We start from the raw sequence: 18696 nt of genomic DNA, 5'->3' as shown, positions 1-18696 counted from the left end.
CCCTCAAACCACCATCAACTCCTCAGCAAAACCCAAAGTCTTAATTTAGTTATTAATTAAACAGCCTGAAGAACTGAATTTATTTTTTTTTATGTGTATGTAGCCAAAATAATAGCACCATCTATTATATACTGCTACTGCTGGATATGTTCTAATTATTCAAAAAGCTTTTATTTCATCCATTTGGACACTTTTTGTAGATGGTAACAGATGGAACAAAGAATAGGATGGTGTATATATAAATGTATGCTTTATATCTACACATGCATACATGCACAAATCCTTTTCTGATCCACCTTAATACTAGAGTCTACATTTTGTCTCTAATTTAACATGTACCAATTTTGTTTTTACAAAAAAACATTTGCTATTTTTTCCGTTGGAATGGGAGCTTAAGGAGAGCAAGGATTGCCTTTTGTTGTATTTCTAGTGCTTAGTACAGTACCTGGCACATGGTATGAGCTTAATGACTATATTTATGTACATGAATATGTGCACATGTATGCTATTTTAATGTGTATATTACATCTGCTGGATCACCTTCTAGTAATGATCTTCTCTATTTTTATCAGGTATGCTCCTTGAACTATGGACTTAAAGACTATTGCCTGACCTATGCTAGAAACCTGTCTGTGGTAGAAAGGCAAAATTTAACTTTCAAGAAGCCAATGCCAATTTTACACAACACACAATGATACATTGGGGTAGAACTCTTACTCATGGAAGGTGCTGAAAGATATGAAGAAAAAATTCAACTCTCATAATCCTTCTGTGTCTTCTAGGTATCATTGGATGGAGTTCAATAGAAGGAAATTAGATCCCAACACTCAGTGAGGCATAACTTATAGAATCATAGACTTACAATTGAAAAGGAACTTTGCTTTCATTCAGTAAAATTTTATTGTATTTTATTTATCTAGAGAAACTAAAAGCAATAAAAGATAAGTAATTGGTTCAAGATAATATAGGTAGCAGATGTTAGAGCCTGAATTCAAATTCAGATTCCTCTAATTCTGAATAGAGAACTTTAAAACTTTTGAACTCTAGAACTCTAGAAATAGAGAACTTTAGAACTCTAAACCAAGTAAGTCCAGAAAGCCATATTTAGCTTAAGAGTTTTGAGGAAAATGCTTGAGGAAAAAATAATGTGAAACATGGATTAAAGAGAATTAGACATTCCAGGACCTCAAACAATTAGACTTGCAGAGTTAATTAAAGAAAAGCACATGAGGCAGAATAATTCCAGTAGTGTATGAATTTGTCTAAAATTAAGAGGAAGATGTGGACATTAATGCAAATGAATTAATAAAGAATTGGCATTGGCCCTTTGCCAGCATAAAGGTTCAAAACCAACTAAGTACTCATTAAATGAGTAAAAATTGTATATAGTTCTGCTTTTATTTTGTTCTCATATTGCCATCCAAATATATCCTTCTTGTATGGAGTCAATTAAAACAAATTAATTTAGCTTTTATTAATATATTAAAATCAATTTTATTGAATTCTATTTAAAAAGCACACTTTAAAAATGTTAAATTTATTATATGCCTTCTCACATATTATGTCTATGACACTATTTGGAGGTTTCAAAAGATATATAAATTTTTCTTTCTCCTTTCTTTTTGCTGCAGTGTCTCTACATAATGATGTATTTGAAGAACTAAGAGAAAGTGGGTTGCTCTAAGATTCTCACACAGACAACAGTTTATTTCAGCACAAGTATTGAGAATTTACTATACACAAAGAAGATGAAAAAGTTCTTTGGTTAGTTGTGCTTCATACCAACTTCCTTGAGCTAGGTTCCCTTTTTAGAGTTTCTACTTATGGGTCCACATGTATTTTCTCTGTATTCTTTGAAATGTGTTTCTCAAGGCATATATCTGAAAATTCTGAGGGATGGCATAGTACATAAGTACATAAATTGAGAATTTATCAGTTGCATTTTTTTTTAACAGAATGAAACTACCAATACATATCTGAGTATTTTGAAGTCTCCTTCCACTATATTTTGCTTCTCTTCCAGTTTTGTGACAAGAACTCATTATCCATCTTTTCCTCTGGCTGGATGGTATGTAGCATAATTTAAGAATAATCTCACTTCCTTTTCTCACTTCTTTCAACCTTATCCTAGTACTCTGCTTTCCTGCTGATGTGCACAGAGTTCCATATAAGAACATATCTTATTGATATGATGTAAAATTCTCCTCTATCACCTTCCATTTATTTCATTAATAATAATGGGCTAATTGCTTTTCCTTGTTTAAGCAATTTGGTCTTTTTTTAAACCATATAACATTACATAGATCAAATATTTGCAATTTAAAATATCCATTATCCATCTATAAATTTTGAAGTTGTAATAGTTCCAGAATAAATCACTTTCTACTCCAAAATCTACTTTTCAATAAACACATCAATGGAAATAATTTAAATGCAACAAGAAAATGGTAGTTCTTAACATTTTCCATAGATAATAGTCTCAGAGAAGCAAAGCTAAAGATTAAAGAAACATCAGCTAGCATTTTTCTTCTATCAAATTGCTTCAAATAATTACATTGTGCAAGGTATTGGAGAGGAAACAGTCAAGCCATCAGGAAACAATTTAGTGCTATTCAGAGGAGGGAGAGAGGGATCTGTTGAGGGGTAGGAGACTGGGCAGTGGGGGTGGGGGTCTAGTAGAAAGGGGGGAAGTGGAGGATGAGTCTGGGCTGGATACCAGAGTAGATACATCTGGCTTGTTTGCATTTCCTTTGTTCTGAATATACACTGGGAATTTTTTCATGACGCAGCTCAGCTGTTTTTAGTTTCCATCAGGACTAACATGTTTGTGGAAGTAATATATTTAATATTCAAATGCATTTCTCTCCTTAGACTTTGCATTTGAAATGTTAGGTAAGTACTTTGTAAACATTAAAGGATTTTTTAAAATATGAGCTATTTTGGGGAGACATAATGATGTTTTCGTAAGAGCTCTTATCAGTGTTCTAAGTCCTTAGGACAAGTGATAGGATCATAGAGATCCCTGACTAGAAGGTCATCTAATTCAACCATCTCATTTTGCAGATGAGGAAACTGAGCCTCAGGGAGGTTAAGTGAATGCTACCAGATCATCTGGGCACTAAGTGGCAGAGAAAAGGATTTGTACTCAAAATAGAATTCTGAACTCCAAGAAATGAGTGTTTTCCTAAAGCAGGGCAGAAACCTTTAAATGAAAAATCACTTAAGATCTCAGAATCTCAGTTTGCTCATCTATAAAATGCTAATGGGTAATCTGCATTACCCATTTTTTTAGGATTGCTGTAAGGAAAATGTATAACAAAATACTATATAATAGTGATTTACAGTCATACATGTCACAATGTGTGATTAGAAAAGTAGAAGATTCATGCAAAATGTGAAAGATAAGAGAACCTGAGTGTTTTTTATGCTGTGCTGATATTCACAAAATATTCAAAAATCCGAAGGAAACATTTCTATCTATCATATGAACTTTCTGTAGAAAATTTATGGCAAAATGTGAACAAAAAAGAGTAGGAATGGGTGGATTGTAGTCTGCACCTGTATCAATGAAATCACAAATTCAGTGATACATTTTTAATGTCATCCTTCTCAGAATGATTATATCTTAGAAGTGAATTTAAGACTTACAGACAAACAAATACAAGTTACAACATTATAAATGTATGGGAAAGTTTCAAAGAGGTTGAGAGATTTGAAAATGAAAAGATGGGGATTGGCCCAACCTTTACGGATTATAACTTCTGACATTTTATCTAGTAAAGTGGTCCTATATTCCAGGTTTGTGGAGTGAAATGTATGAAGTCATGGAAGTAAGAGATGACAGGACAAAATGAGGGGACAGGAAGTAGTCCAGTGTGGTAAGTTTTGGTAAGATACTGAAAATGTAAACTGAAGTGAGAGTGAGAGAATCTGTGAATACTGGTGTAAAGCAAAGCTCCTTAAACTGTGGGTTGCAACCCCATATAAAAGCTCATAATTTAATGTGGGGGGTCACAAAATTATGATTTGTTATCAGTAAATGTTTGATTTGATTAATTTGATTAATATACTGATTTTATATACCTAAATATCCAGGTTATATTAAAAAAAAAAACTTGGCCACAAAGGGTCTGTGAGTGGAAAAACGTTTAAGAAGCACTTGTGTAAAGGAACAAGCCTCACATTCTGAGTTAGAGAACCAAATGTCCAGTCTTTGATATACTGCTCAGTGGCCTTGAACATATCACTTAACTTCTTGGTTTCTTAACTTGGAAAATGAGGGATTTCAACTTGGTATCTAAGGTACCTGTCAGCTCTAGAATCTATGAATTTGAATTTTAATCCAGTAGGAAATAAAAATCTAATGAAAGGTGTCTGTTCCATTAGATGGTAAGCTCTTCAATTTGGAACTATGCCCAGAAAGCTATAAAACTGTACATATTCTTTAATCTAGCAATATTACTGTTATATCTATATCTCAATGACATAAAAGGGGGAGGATCTATTTGTACAAAATATTTATAGCAGTTATTGCAGTGATTAAAAATTGGAAATTAATGGATGCTCATCAATTGAGGATGGAATGGCTGAACAAGCTGCGATACATGATTGTGATGAAATATTATTGTGCTATAAGAAATGATGAGCAAGCTGATTCCAGAAAAAACCTGGAGATGTATACATGAACAGAATGAAGTAAGCAAAACCAGGAGAACATTGTAACCAGTAACAGAAATACTGTACAACGGAGAACTGTGAATGTCTTATCTATTCTCAGCAAAATAATGCTCCAAAACAATGTATCCAAAGGATTCATGATGAAACATGTTATCAATATCTAGAGAAAGAACTGATACTGCCTGAAAACAATCTGTATTCAGCCTGAAGCATATTATTTTTCACTTTCTTTCATTTTTAAAAAAATGTGAGTCTTCTTGTACAAAGTGACTAATATGGACATGTTTTATGTGATTGCGCATGTATAAACCATAGTAGAGTGCTTGTTATATCAGGAAGGGGGAAAGGGTCAGAAGAATATAATTTAGGATTCAAAAATATAAATAACAAGATTTAAAAATTGTTTTAACAATTAATTGGGGGAAAAGAACATATTATAAAAAGATTGTAAGCTCTTTGAGTGGAGAGGCTATCTTTTGCATCTCTTGCCTAGTGCTTTAGTATAAGGCCCAGTATATTGTTGTTTTGATGGAAAGTGATAGTGTTATACTCAGACTTGTGCATTAAAAAGATGAGTACAACATCAGTGTGAATGATGGAGTGGAAAAAGGAGGAAATGGAGGTCAGAAGACAAATTAAGATGCAGTCACAGTAGCCTAGGTAGGAGGACATGTAGGTCTCAAGAAATGGTAATGTAGAAGTGGCAATGAAGGGGAAGATGAGAGGGATATTTTTTTTTTATTCATTTTTCCAAATTATCCCCTCCCCCCTATTGCAGGTAATCCCATACATTTTACATGTGTTACAATATAACCTGGATACAATATATGTGTGTAAATACCTTTTTCTTGTTGCACATTAATTATTAGCTTCTGAAGGTATAAGTAACCTGGGTAGATAGACAGTAGTGCTAACAATTTACATTCACTTCCCAGTGTTCCTTCTCTGGGTATAGTTATTTCTGTCCGTCATTGATCAACTGGAAGTGAGTTGGATCTTCTTTATGTTGAAGATTTCCACTTCCATCAGAATACATCTGATGAGAGGGATAATTTGATGATGAAATCAACAGAAATTGATAACTAAAAGAGATAATCATTTCCCAAATGTAGAACTATAGTAAAAAAGACTAGGATCAGTTGGAACAGCTAGCTGGGGAAACATTGCAAGGATAGCAGAACTTGGACCCCAAAGTTGGATATGAATCAAAAAAGGGAAAAGGACAGAAAAAGAATATAAATCTATTTAATTCCCAATCTAAAGAGCTAAGATCTTCTCAAATTCTCTGGATCCCTTCCATCACTGTCATGATAATGTTAAATTGTAGTTTATTTTTAATCATTCCACAAAGCACACAGTTTAATTTAGGAATTTTCCTGACCTTCTTGTGAAATAGGAAAAAAAAACCAAATGTAAACCATAAAGGAATATTCTGAAGTAACTGAATTTATAGGACTTGCACAGGACCTCAAGATGAAATTTACTATATGAATAAGAGGACTAGATAGAAGGGCTCCAAACTGGAATGTTCCTCTGAACTGAATTCTCATAGCCCTAATGAATTTAGAAATAGAAGGTTCACCAGAGGCCATCAGCTAAAAACTGGACAAATACAGAACAGGTTGGAAAATCCAGAATCATGGAAGGATATTACCACAGAAAAGTTTCCAAAACTTTCCTGCCTTTAATGATAACATGGACGTTTCACATGTTATTGATGGTATTCCCTCTGCTTGTGAATATGAGGTGCACTGGTAGGGGTGAGGCAGAATTGAATATTTCATTGTAGCATCCTAAAAATCCAAGATATATCTATGTACATATATATGCATATACACATATACATATACATATATACACATATATACATATACATACATACATATATATATACATATATATATACATATATACATATATACATATATATATACATATATATACATATATATATACATATATATATATATATATATATATATATATATATATATATATATATATATATATATATATATATATATATATATATATTAATGGGAACAATAACCACATTCCTCTTCAGGAAAATGTTTAGAAAATGAACAGTAATAAAATGTCCATTTTGGTTGCCAGTAGCACAATCTGCTGCCACCATAGTCTTATATGCTATAAAAACAGAACCTGGCTGAGTTGTTCTGCAATTAATCATGGATCGAATTCCATAGTATTTAAAAAACTTCTAGTATTTGTTGCATTGGTGGCTGGAAGACAGATCATATCTACTGTGGGGAGTAAAAAACAGGAAATGGTGATGTGTTTGCCTGTTCTAAATGTCAATAACTGTCACTGTGTTTGTGTGTAGCCTTTGTTATATTATTTTATCTTATTGAGACCAGTATGTGGTAGAGCCCATGTCATGTCACCTAATAAAAATAGACACCCTTCTATTCCTACAGTTGACACTGAAATGTTTCAGCTGACAATAGAAGACTGAGTACAGAATTACTTTCCTGAAGAAAATGATGGGTTGCATACAAGGGATAAAGTGAGTCCTAAGATGCTGAGGTTTGAGATGATTAAGAATTTATTTCTAGGGACCAGTATCAATCTCCCAGGAGTGTTTAGAACTTTCACGTTTATAATTATATATAATCATTATGTAAGAACAAAATTAGTGATTTCAAATCATATAAGGGAAAAACTGATTTTCTGATTTTTTAGACCAATTCCTTTTCCACTAGGTCACAGTGATGATAATGAGATTTTGGAGTTCATAAATTATTCCACAGTACATTATTCATGTCAGGAATCCTCCTGAAATTCTTGTGAGGCTGGGATAGTAGGTCTAATATTCTTTTCATAAAAGAGAGGGAGCCTTGAAGTAGAGAGAATTTATAGGATTTCCTCTTGTCATAATCCCCAAATGCCTTGTGTTCTAGTCTTATGCTTTATTTATAGTCTTACTTATAGAACTGAGTAAACCTTTAAAGAGAGAGAGACAGAGAGATAATGAGAGAGACACAGAGAAAGACAGAGAGATAAAAAGACAGAAGAGAGACAGAGAGACACACAGAGAAACACAGAGACATAGAGACAGAAAGAGAGAGAAAAAAAGACAGAGACAGAGAGAGATAGAAAGAAAAGGAAAAAAGAGACAGATTTTAAAAAAGACTCCGAAAGACAGAGGGGAGAGATAGAGAGAAACAGAGAGCAGAAAGAGACAGAGAGACAGAGACAGAATGACATACAAAGACAGAAAGAGACAGAGCGATCAGAAGAGAGAGATAGAGAAAAAGACAGGCACAGAGACAGAGACAAGAGAAACTGAGGCACAGAGAGAACTCAAGTATATCTTGGCAAAATGGAACAGACAAAAAATCTTAGAATAAAATAAATTTTTAAAAGTTGTAATGAATAAAATTATATATGTGTCATACAGTGTTTGTGAAGGAAAAAGGAAAGATATTGTCATAAAATAAAATAAATAAGGCATGGCAATTATAAATAAATGGCAATTCTAAAATAATATAATTCATTGGTCTCCACTTTTTCAGTAGAAATGGGCTTACTTCATTTCCTAAGCAAATATGTGTTGGGTGTCTATAATGATAAAGAATATGTGAAGGAACAATTCATTACTGCTGCTCTATTTACTGGAAATATTTAACAATAGAAAATAATAGCTATGACAGGGGAAAAGCCCCACTAGGGCACCAAGGAAACATCAATGCCTGGAAGTACCTAATTTACTTAGAGATAGCTGACATTTATATCGTTCTGTAAGGTTAACAAAGTACTTTGCATACATTTTCTCATTTTTTTTACATCAATTCACTGAAGTAAGTCCTGCAAGCATTATCATCCTAATTTAATAAAAGGGAACCAAGTCTCTGAGGTGTTTAAGTGACTTGTTCAAGGTCACACAATTAAGTGTTTGAAATAAGGTTCAACTCAATTTCCAAATGGCTCCAGATGCAGTTCATTGGTTGTAGTTCAGACCATGGATTTTGTTTGTGTGCAATCATACTTACTCTATCCCAACACCAAACCAAACATATGCAATACAACATATACTATATATCCCTCCAGTGTTAGGAAATTTCACTTGTCTTGGAATGAATAAATAATGTGATTTTTACAATTGGAAACTTGTATTTATCATACTTCTGAGGTATATTTGTCATCTAATCTCATTCTGTAATAGTGTCATATCTCTAAGATCTAACTGGAAAGTGGATATAAGAAAACATTTCATGTGATAAAAAAAGAAAGGAAAGGCAGAAAGAAATTTTGGGGAAGATTTTAGAAGTTTAATTATTTTTTAGGGTTATGTTTTGGCAGAGAAGTTAGAGAGGATGAGAGAAGGGAAAGGGAAAGAGTGGAAAGTATCATCTCTACAGATTATAAGACTAAAAACAATATTAGGGGTGAGTTGACAGTACATTCCTATAAGGCTACTTATCTACCAGAAAGGAAAAGAAGAAAGAATGCTTTGCCAAGAGCAAGACACTGGAGGTATGGCATGGATTCCCCATTTGGAACCAGAGACTAGCTCACAAATGCTATCATGGCACAATTAATTACATGTAAGTTGGAGACAGGAAGAGAAGAGCCTTTCAAAAAAAAAAAAAATGAAACCTGGAACTAAGACTCTAAATCTGGAATGACAACTATTATGGGCTTATGCTCTCTGAAAGATAGCTATCCCCAAAGTTATTAGGGACTTGGTCTGTGGAGAGACCTACAAAGCAACTGAGAGTAACAAAGGAAGAAAAAGAAGTGAGGAAGGAGGGAGGAAGCAAGTGGGAAGAAGCAAGGAAAGAAAAGAAAGGAAAAAGGAAAAGAATAAAAGGAAAGAAAGAGGAAAGGGAATGAGAAAGAAAGAAACACACTTGAGCATATGTGTATTCACATACACACACATACACACATGCACACACACAAAACCTTTCGCAAATCTTTGGCTAGAATCAGTTTCTGTTCATGGAATCCCACTTTTTTGAAGGAAGCTTTCTTATTAAAAAGAAATATAGATAGCAAATTGTTATCCCAATTGCTTTAAGCACAAAACAATCTTCTCTTCCAACGGTTATACCTTACTATTCATTTGCTTATTTTGTGTATAGATTTTTGTCATTCTTTTTTGCTTGTTCCTTTCTGCTGCTTGAATGATTGAGGTAGACTTCCTAAATTTGTTGAATTATCTGGATAACTGCTCTCTCAGTTCATTTGTTCACATATAATCTCTGCATCTTTTTTTTTAAAGTTCATAATTTTTTTCTATTTCCCATCTCAATTCTTTTTATCGTCTATATCCCCAAATCACTTTTCTTACCCATTTTTTCTTTCCTTTTCTAGCCATCTCCCCAACCAAGTTTAGTCTGATTGCGTCACTTTGTTTGACTACCCACAGAACATGACATTTGTGTATGTGTCTGCATGTGTGCCTTCAGGATTTCCTATTTCATTTAGTCTTTATTTCTATCCAATGTCCCCAGATAATTTAAATTCTAAACATAAAACTCTTGAAGGGGGGGGGAAACATTTAAAAATTAACAAATTTCAAAATAATTCTCTCACATCTTTGGGGGCTCAAACAGACAAACTCCCATCTGTGACACAATCTGGAGAAAATGTTTCTTTTTTATCTAAATGCTAGCCTGTTAGAATGGAAATATAGCTATGAAGTAGATTTCTTTCGTTTTCTCTGCAACCCTTCCTCCACCTTAACCCTTCTATCTCCTTTTGTAAGTATTGATGATAATTTCTTTTAACCAGGTTTTTTCTAGTAATCTCTAAATAATCTTTCTAACATATGACTGCTTCTACATCATGTTTTTTCTCTGTAGTATTCCCCTTTATATTAATTTATTGAGATATAGCCTCATAGGACTAAAAGGGATCCTATAGCCATCTCCCATTCTCAAGTCAGGACTACAGATAAATCCCAGAGTACCCTTTAGCTATACTAATAAAAGACAGAATAAAGTCTCCAGCATTGACTATCTTATTTAAGTCTTACCACAGTCTTGTGAAGTAGTTACTATAGATATGAATACTCCCATTCTCCCAGTTAGGAAAATAGTAACCAGAACATCTTTGTGTTCTTTACTCCGAACGCACTAGCTGCCATATTCAAAAAGCAAGAATTTAATTTGCCCTAACTCCTCTTTCAGGAGACAACCAGGTGACTTAGTGGAAAGCACAGAGTCTGGGATCAAGGAGAGTTCAAACCTGATTTCTGACACTAGTTATGTGACTCTAAGCAAGTCACTAAACCCTTTTTGCCTTAATTCACTGGAAAAGGAAATGGAAACTATTATCTTTGAAAAGAAAACTCCGTAGACTATATTGTTCAATGAGGTCACCAAGACTTGGACAACCTTTTTCACTGCTCTCCTTCTCTTTCATAAAGTCATTTTTGCCACCCATCTTTAGTTCTCATGCTGCCTTACAGTTACCCTGAACTCCTTATTAATATTCTGCCAGGCCAACTTCCTGGAGAAGTACCCCATTCTAGTTATCTTTCCATTCCTATTCTGGTCAACATATCTATTCTATAACTAGTATTCTTCTGGTCCTTCTATATTTTAGGGAACCAATCTGTACTAAGGCATTAATGGCTGTTACTATTCTAATAAAGTGTTAAATTTCTCAGAAAAGAAATTTGTGCTTAACATTGACATATAGAAGAAATAGAGACTTAAGACACAGAAAGAACTGATGAAAGAGATATTTTAGGGGTGAATCACATCATGTAGTGGGTTTCCATAAAAATAAGACTGTACCCTCATTTTAAACCTAACTGGATATTCCATCATTTGTGCTCAGAGCAAGATCAAGGTTAGCCTATTCTCCAAACATACTTATCAGAACTTGGTAGAGTACCTGGCACATAGTGTACACTTAATAAATGCTTTATTATTCATTTATTCATGTCTTTAATCCTTGTCCATGCTATCTGATCCAGAGTGTTTGATATGCTTAAACATCCCTCCCCTCTTATATTACTCCTCATCAACATGGCAAACTATATGCCACCTTATAACTATTTGCTACCTGCATATTGAATTAAAAATCCTTCCATTTGGAGATAGGAAGCTAAATAGGAGCTGGGTAAATAGTGATATGTATGTGTGTGTATATATATATACATATGAACTTATGTAATTTCTAATAGCACAATGGTCTACAAGGGCAATGTTTTCTTAAGACAATGGACCTTTAATCAGGAAGAGTTCATATCTGGCCTTACATTTTTTAGTAGTGAGATATTGGACAAATCCCTTCACTCCTTCCTTATTCATCTCTAAAATGTGATAATAACATCTACCTCCTTCAGGTTGTTTTGAGAATAAAATATTGGCAAAAGCATTCTGCTAACCTTAAAGCACTATATAAATACTGTCATCAACATCATTATCAACATTATCTGTGTAGCTATTCCCCTCTATTCCTATAGGTTGTTGTCTTCATGCTCAAAGATCAAAATGTCATCACTATGTTGGGGAAAATTCAGTGTCTGACTGTGGCTGATCAGACCAATATAAGCTCAAAAAGTTTTATCATAAATTAAGCACAAATAATTAATGTGAACATTTGAAATGAAGATGTTTCTAAATTTGTGCATCTAATGTTTCTTTTGAACTATTTCAATTATGCTGTACTCATGGAGCATAGTACCTTCTTTGATGCAGGGGGGTGGAGCCAAAATGGCAGAGAGCAGATACGACTTTCTGTGACATCCTCTGACCTTTTCTCAAACCAACAGCAGATTAAGTCTCTAAACTGGTTTTGGAGTCAAAGAATTCACAAATATTTGGAATGCAATACATTTCCAGAAGAAGATACCTTGGAAGAACTTCAGAACAGTTTTGTTTCAATTGGGCAGGGGTACAATCTACTGAGCTCAGATCTCAGCTCCCAGGGCAAGGAGCTGGAGGGGGAGTCAGAACGTTGCATCTTCCTTGCACCTGGGAATCTTCTGTGAGCCTCTTATGCTACTCTGTCCTGGTTGCAAGTGGGTGATTTAGAAGATTTTCTACAAATGGCAAATTGTAAACCACTGAGCCCAGGAATAGCAGGACCTAGTTGCGATTACTCAGCATCAGAAGTCAATCAATAGAACTGCTCCAGGGCAAACTAAAGCAGTGGTTGCTCCTTTGCATTAAGAGCAGACCTTAAGCCTCAAAAAAAAAAAAAAAAAAAGCAAAAAAACCCAAAAAGAACTTTCACCATAGACAACTTTTATGGAGAGAGAGAAGAACAGACCTTAAATCCTAAAGTCCCTAAAGGAAAATCAACTCCAGATGAAGCCCCAAAGGGAGATATGAACTGGTCCCCATTTCACAAAGCTTTCTTGGAAGATTTCATAAAGGAGAGTTAGAAGAAAAATGGGGAAAGGAAATTAGACCTTTGCAAGAAGGGATGGAGAAACAATTAACTCCCTACAAAATAGATTTGATGAAATGGAAAAAGCATATAACTCCTTACAAAATAGATATGAAAAAGATACCAATTTGTTGAAAAACAGAATTTGTGAAATGAAAAAAAAAAATGCAGTGAACAAAACAATTCAATTGGCCAAATACAAAAGGAGCTAAAAAAGGTAACTGAAGAAAATAATACACTAAAAATGAGAATTGAACAAATGGAAGGGAATGACTCAATAAGACTTTAAGAATCAGTCAAACAAAACCAAAAAAAAAAAAAAAAAAAAAAAAAAAAGAAAGAAAGAAAAAAGAAAAGAAAAGAAAAGAAAAAAAATAGTAGAAAATATTAAATACCTCCTAGGAAAAACAACTGACCTGGAAAATAGATCTAGGAGAGAAAATTTAAAAATTATTGGATTTCTGAAAGCCATGATGAAAAAAAGAACTTTTTTTGATGCAGACACATGTCTCCTGTGCCAGTTTCTCTTGTACCTACCTATGAATTCCAAAGTTCTTCAGAGAGACCTTGAGAGCATCCATGTATTACTTCTGATCTCCATGCAAGTTCTTGCTTTGTGTGAGTTATATGTAAAATAAGTTTTTACCCAAATATATGTGTAGCATTTAAACAACATGACCAGCCTATAGAACTTGTGCTTTCTGAAGTAGAGTTTGAATATTTGGCAAGTCAGCTTGAGAAAGGACCTCAGAGTTTGGTAGCTTATCCTGCTAGATAATTCTCAGAACTTTCCTAGAATGATTGAAATGGAAGCAATTCAGTTTCCTGGCCTGGCACTTGTAAACTGTCAAAATTTCCCAGGCATACAGCAATGAGGTCAGGTACAGTGACTCTATAGACCTTTAGTTCAGTAGGCAGTCTAATAGTTTTTTCTCCCACACTTTCCTTTAGAGCCTCCAAAACATTGAACTAATCTTGGCAACAGATATCAACATTGTCATCTATTTGTACATCCCAGGAAAGTATACTGACAAATAAGCGAACTTATCCACAACCTTCAAAAAAATCTACATTTGCTACAACTGATGGTTCCAGGTAAGGATGGTATGGGCTATTTGGTGGAGAATCTCTGTTTTCTTGGTGTTGTTTGGTCCAAAGTAGCACAAAAAATTGAGAATTGGTCCATATTTTGTTGCATCTCGGCTTCAGAAGTTGCATTGAGTGTACAATTTTATGGGAACAAAAAGTCATATACCAAATCTCTCTCCATTTTAGTCTTGACCTGTAGCATTTTCAGCTTAAATAATTTACCATCAGTGTGGTAAACATTTCTGCACACTGATGACAAGAATTGTCCCCTTGTGACCATAGAGTTTACCATTGTAATTGGCACATATTAAATGCTTCATAATTGTTTGCTAAATTAAATTGAATTGAAATCATTCAATAAGCATTAACTAAGTAACTATTCTACATAAGGTCCTGTTGTTCATACACAGTTGAAATGAAACATTGCTTGTCTCATTATTATCTGGGACAAAAATGGAGAGGAGACACATATTCAAATAAGCAACATACACAATTATATTTTATGAACTAATCAAATATCCTAATATGCTTAGGTAAACATCATCTTTCCATTATTCTTTGGTTTACATATAATTAAAATACTGGTGGTCTTTCTCTCATTTTTCTCTCTGTATATGAACATATATATCTATGTGTGTATGAATACATATATACATAAATACCATGTATCAGAAAAAGAAAACATTGATATAGTTTTGCTGAAATGGTTTTTTGTTGTACTGAGAAGTTTTAGAATCCAGAAAACACTGCACAATTTATCAAATGGAATACAGTCAAATATCCTTTTCTAGCCAGTTTGCAGTCTATCTGCTGCTATCTAAGGTTCTGAATCATTTTAATAGACTGCCATCCATTCACCCAGATTTGTCACTTGTATTTTTCATTCACTTTGTTTTTGAAGTGTAGATGGTTAAACTGATAACTTTCATATTTCTATGATTTTTAAAGAAGAGAATTTGTAGTGTTCTAAGGCTCAATGCTATTAATGCTATATAAACTATGAATGGGAGTTGCTTCTTTCTCTTAAAAAGCACCTGATAAATGCTTTATCTGTATCTAATCCAAATAAAATGATGAAAACCATATCAATTGTAAGATCAAAGTATTTTAAATTACTTTACTGACAGGTAGGAAATCACTAGTAGATTGAAGAAGACAACTGATAATTTTTCAGTCATAGTCCATCAATAACTCAAGAAATCAATTATATTTTTTACTCTATATTTTATTCTGAAGACCTTGTTATTTTTACTCAGTTGTACTGGTATCAAGAAGCAGATGCAAAGGACAATTTTATTCTTAGCCTTCACAAACATTTCTCTCCCTTTAAAATAGTTTAATTAGTCATAAATTTAAAGGTAGATATGAAATTGGGTATTGATAAATTCATTTTCATGCTATAGAAAGCCATGTCTATAACCTGAAGTTGTGATGATATTTTAAGGTAAAAAAAAAAAAAAAAAAAAAAGATTTTAAGAACAAATTAAGATATTGAATTTAGCAGAGAACCATCTTATGATGAGACCCACTGATATAATTTTGGATCAATGTAGAGTCAGAGAAATATGATCTTGATGCGTTTGATGAGGTGGATAGTGTAACTAATACAGGGAAGAAAGCTGAGATGACTGCTACATCCCCATATTGTTTCAAATGCCATGCCTATCTCTCCCTCTGATCTGTTTACAGGATTTCAGCTAAAAAATCTTCAGTTTAAAAAATACTGCCTTTAAGAAGTCTCAATTCCAATTATAGCTCTTTTTTTTTTTTTTTTTTTTTTTTTTTTTTTTTTCAGCACTACAATTTGAAACTTTACCACGGGGACTAACAATTATATTTGAAAATAGTCTGATTTGGAAGCACAGCACAGAATGATTTGGGCTGATGATAAATTAACATCAAAGACATTGGACTCATAATAGTATAAAAGTGTTGTTTTCATCATAAATTTTAATATTTTATTTTCACCAGTTACATATAAAACAATTTTTTAAACATTTGTTTCTAAAACTTTGAGTTCCAGATTCTTCCTTACTTCCTCTTCATCCCCCTCATTGAAAAACACATCTGATGTTAATTAAAATGACATTAAGTAAAACATTTACATAAAAATCACATTGTGAAAGAAAACATAGATTTCTGACCCCCCCAAAAAAATACCATCAAGAAAAATAAAGTAAAAAAAAAACCCTTCAATCTGTATTCAGATACAGATTTGGATATGGATAGCATTTTTTGTCATTAGTCCATCAGAGTTGTCTTGAATCATTATATTGCTGAGAATAGTTAGGTTGTTCCCAGCTCATCATCTTACAATATTGCTATTACTTTGTACACAGTATATTTTACTTTGCATAAGATCATGAACGTTTTTCAAAGTTTTTCTGAGAGTATACTGCTTATTATTTTAAAATAGTACAATAGTATTACATCAAAATCACAAGCACAATTTATTCAGCCTTTGCCCAGTTGATGGGCATCCCCTCAATTTCCAATTCTTTGCTCTGAAACAAGGACTGCTATAAATATTTTTGTACATATAGGTCCTTTTTCCTTTTTAAAATCTTCTTGGGATATTGTTAGGCAGTAATGGTATTGTTAGGTCAGAGGCATGGTTTTATAGCCCTTTGGGTATAGTTCCAAATTGCTCTACAGAATGGTTGAATCAGTTCACAATTCCACCAACAGTATATAATATTTCATTTTCACCACATTTTCTCCAATATTTGCCTTTTTTCTTTTCTGGGCCATTAATCAATCTATTAAGTATGAAGTAGAACCTCAGAATTGTTTTAATTTGCATTTTTCTGATTAACAGTGAGTTACATTATTTTTATATGTCTATACATAGATTGATTACTTCATATGAAAATGTAGTATCTTTTGATCATTTATCAATTGAGGAATGACTCATATATTTTTATAAATTTGACTCCATTTTCTTTATGTTTGAGAAATAAAGCCTTCATCAGAGAAAATTGCTTCAATTTTCCACAATTACTATTGCTAACTGTATTCTTCCCCATTTATTCTCTCTTCTCTCTCCATTCACCTTATTCCTCCTCAAAAGTGTTTGCTTTTGACCACTTTCCTCCAATATGCCTTTCTATCATCTTCCCCCTTTCTTATATCCATCCCTCTTTGTGTTTTCCTGCAGAGTAAGATACATTCCGATACCCAATTGAGTGTATATATTATTTCCACTTTGAACCAATTCTGATTCACTTATTTCCCCTTTCCTCCCTTCTTTCTTTCTACTATAAAATCTTTTTCTTGCCTTTCTTTTTGGCAGATAATTTATACCATTCCACCTCTCTCTTTCTCTTTATCCCATTATATTCCTTTGTTACCCCTTAATTTTATTTAAAAAAAAATATTATCTGTTTATATTCAACTCATACCTCTTGCTCTGTCTACATATTCTTCTAACTGCCCTAATAATAAGAAAGTTCTTATGAGTTATAACCTTTCCATGTAGGAATGTAACAAGTTAACTTTATTAAATACTTTATGATTTTCCTTTTCTGATTGCCCTCTTATCCTTCTTCTGAGTCCTATATTTGAGAATCAAATTTGCTATTCAGATGTGTTTTTTTTTTAGCATAAATGTTTGAAAGTTCTTTATTTCATTGAACATCCACTTCCCCTCTCCTTATTCCCCTGTCTTTCCCCCCAAAATAGAATATACTCAGTTTTGCTGGATAAGTGAATTTTGGTTGTAATCCTTACTTCTTTGCTCTCTGGAATAATCTCTCCCAAGCCCTTTAATCCTTTTATGTAAAAGCTGTTATCCTTGTGTTATCTTGACTATGGTTCAACCCAATTGAATTGTTTCTTTGTGAATGCATGCATTTTCCTTGACCTGGGAGTTCCAGAATTTGGCTATAATATTCCTCAGAGTTTTCATTTTGTGATCTCTTTCAGTATATTCTTTCAATTTCTATTTTACTCTCTAACCCTAGATTATTAAGACAGTTTTCCTTGATAATTTCTTGAAAGGTGTTGTCTAATTTCTTTTTTTTGATTCAGGTAGTCCAATAATTTTTTTTTTTTTTTTTTTTGAGGCTGGGGTTAAGTGACTTGCCCAAGGTCACATAGCTAGGAAGTGTTAAGTGTCTGAGACCAGATTTGAATTCGGGTCCTCCTGAATTCAAGGCTGGTGCTCTATCCACTGTGCCACCTAGCTGCCCCTAGTCCGATAATTTAAAAAAAATCTTTAAATTATTAAATTGCCTAAAACATATTTTCCAGGTCAGTTGTTTTTCCAATGAGATATTTCACACTGTTCTCTATTTTTCATTTTTTTTTTTTGTTTTATTGTTTCTTTATTTTTTATAAAATCATTAGCTTCCATTTGCTCAATCTAATTTTTAAGGAATTATTTTCCTCAGTGAACTTTTTAACCTTCTTTCCCATTTGGCCAATTTTGCTTTTTAAAGTATTCTTCTCATTTGCTTTTTGTGCTTCCTTCTGTATCACTCTCATTTCTCTTTCCAATATTTCCTCTACCTCTCTTACTTTATTTTCAAAATCCCTTTTGAGTTCTTTCATAGCCTG

General features: G+C 33.2%; 1 long non-coding RNA gene across 1 annotated transcript in view; it reads left to right on the top strand.

Annotated features, from left to right (window-relative positions):
• Positions 1 to 18696, top strand: part of LOC141559453 (uncharacterized) — an 82353-nt gene that overhangs the window by 13671 nt on the left and 49986 nt on the right. The window contains exons 2-6 of the long non-coding RNA XR_012487427.1: positions 1632 to 1764; positions 1956 to 2068; positions 3799 to 3878; positions 7116 to 7204; positions 14002 to 14145. This is a non-coding gene — a long non-coding RNA (uncharacterized LOC141559453). The remainder of the gene's footprint in view (positions 1 to 1631; positions 1765 to 1955; positions 2069 to 3798; positions 3879 to 7115; positions 7205 to 14001; positions 14146 to 18696) is intronic.

This window comes from Sminthopsis crassicaudata, chromosome 3 (genome assembly GCF_048593235.1).
Source record: "Sminthopsis crassicaudata isolate SCR6 chromosome 3, ASM4859323v1, whole genome shotgun sequence".
Lineage (NCBI taxonomy): Eukaryota > Metazoa > Chordata > Mammalia > Dasyuromorphia > Dasyuridae > Sminthopsis > Sminthopsis crassicaudata.
This window is presented reverse-complemented; position numbering and strand designations above follow the sequence as displayed.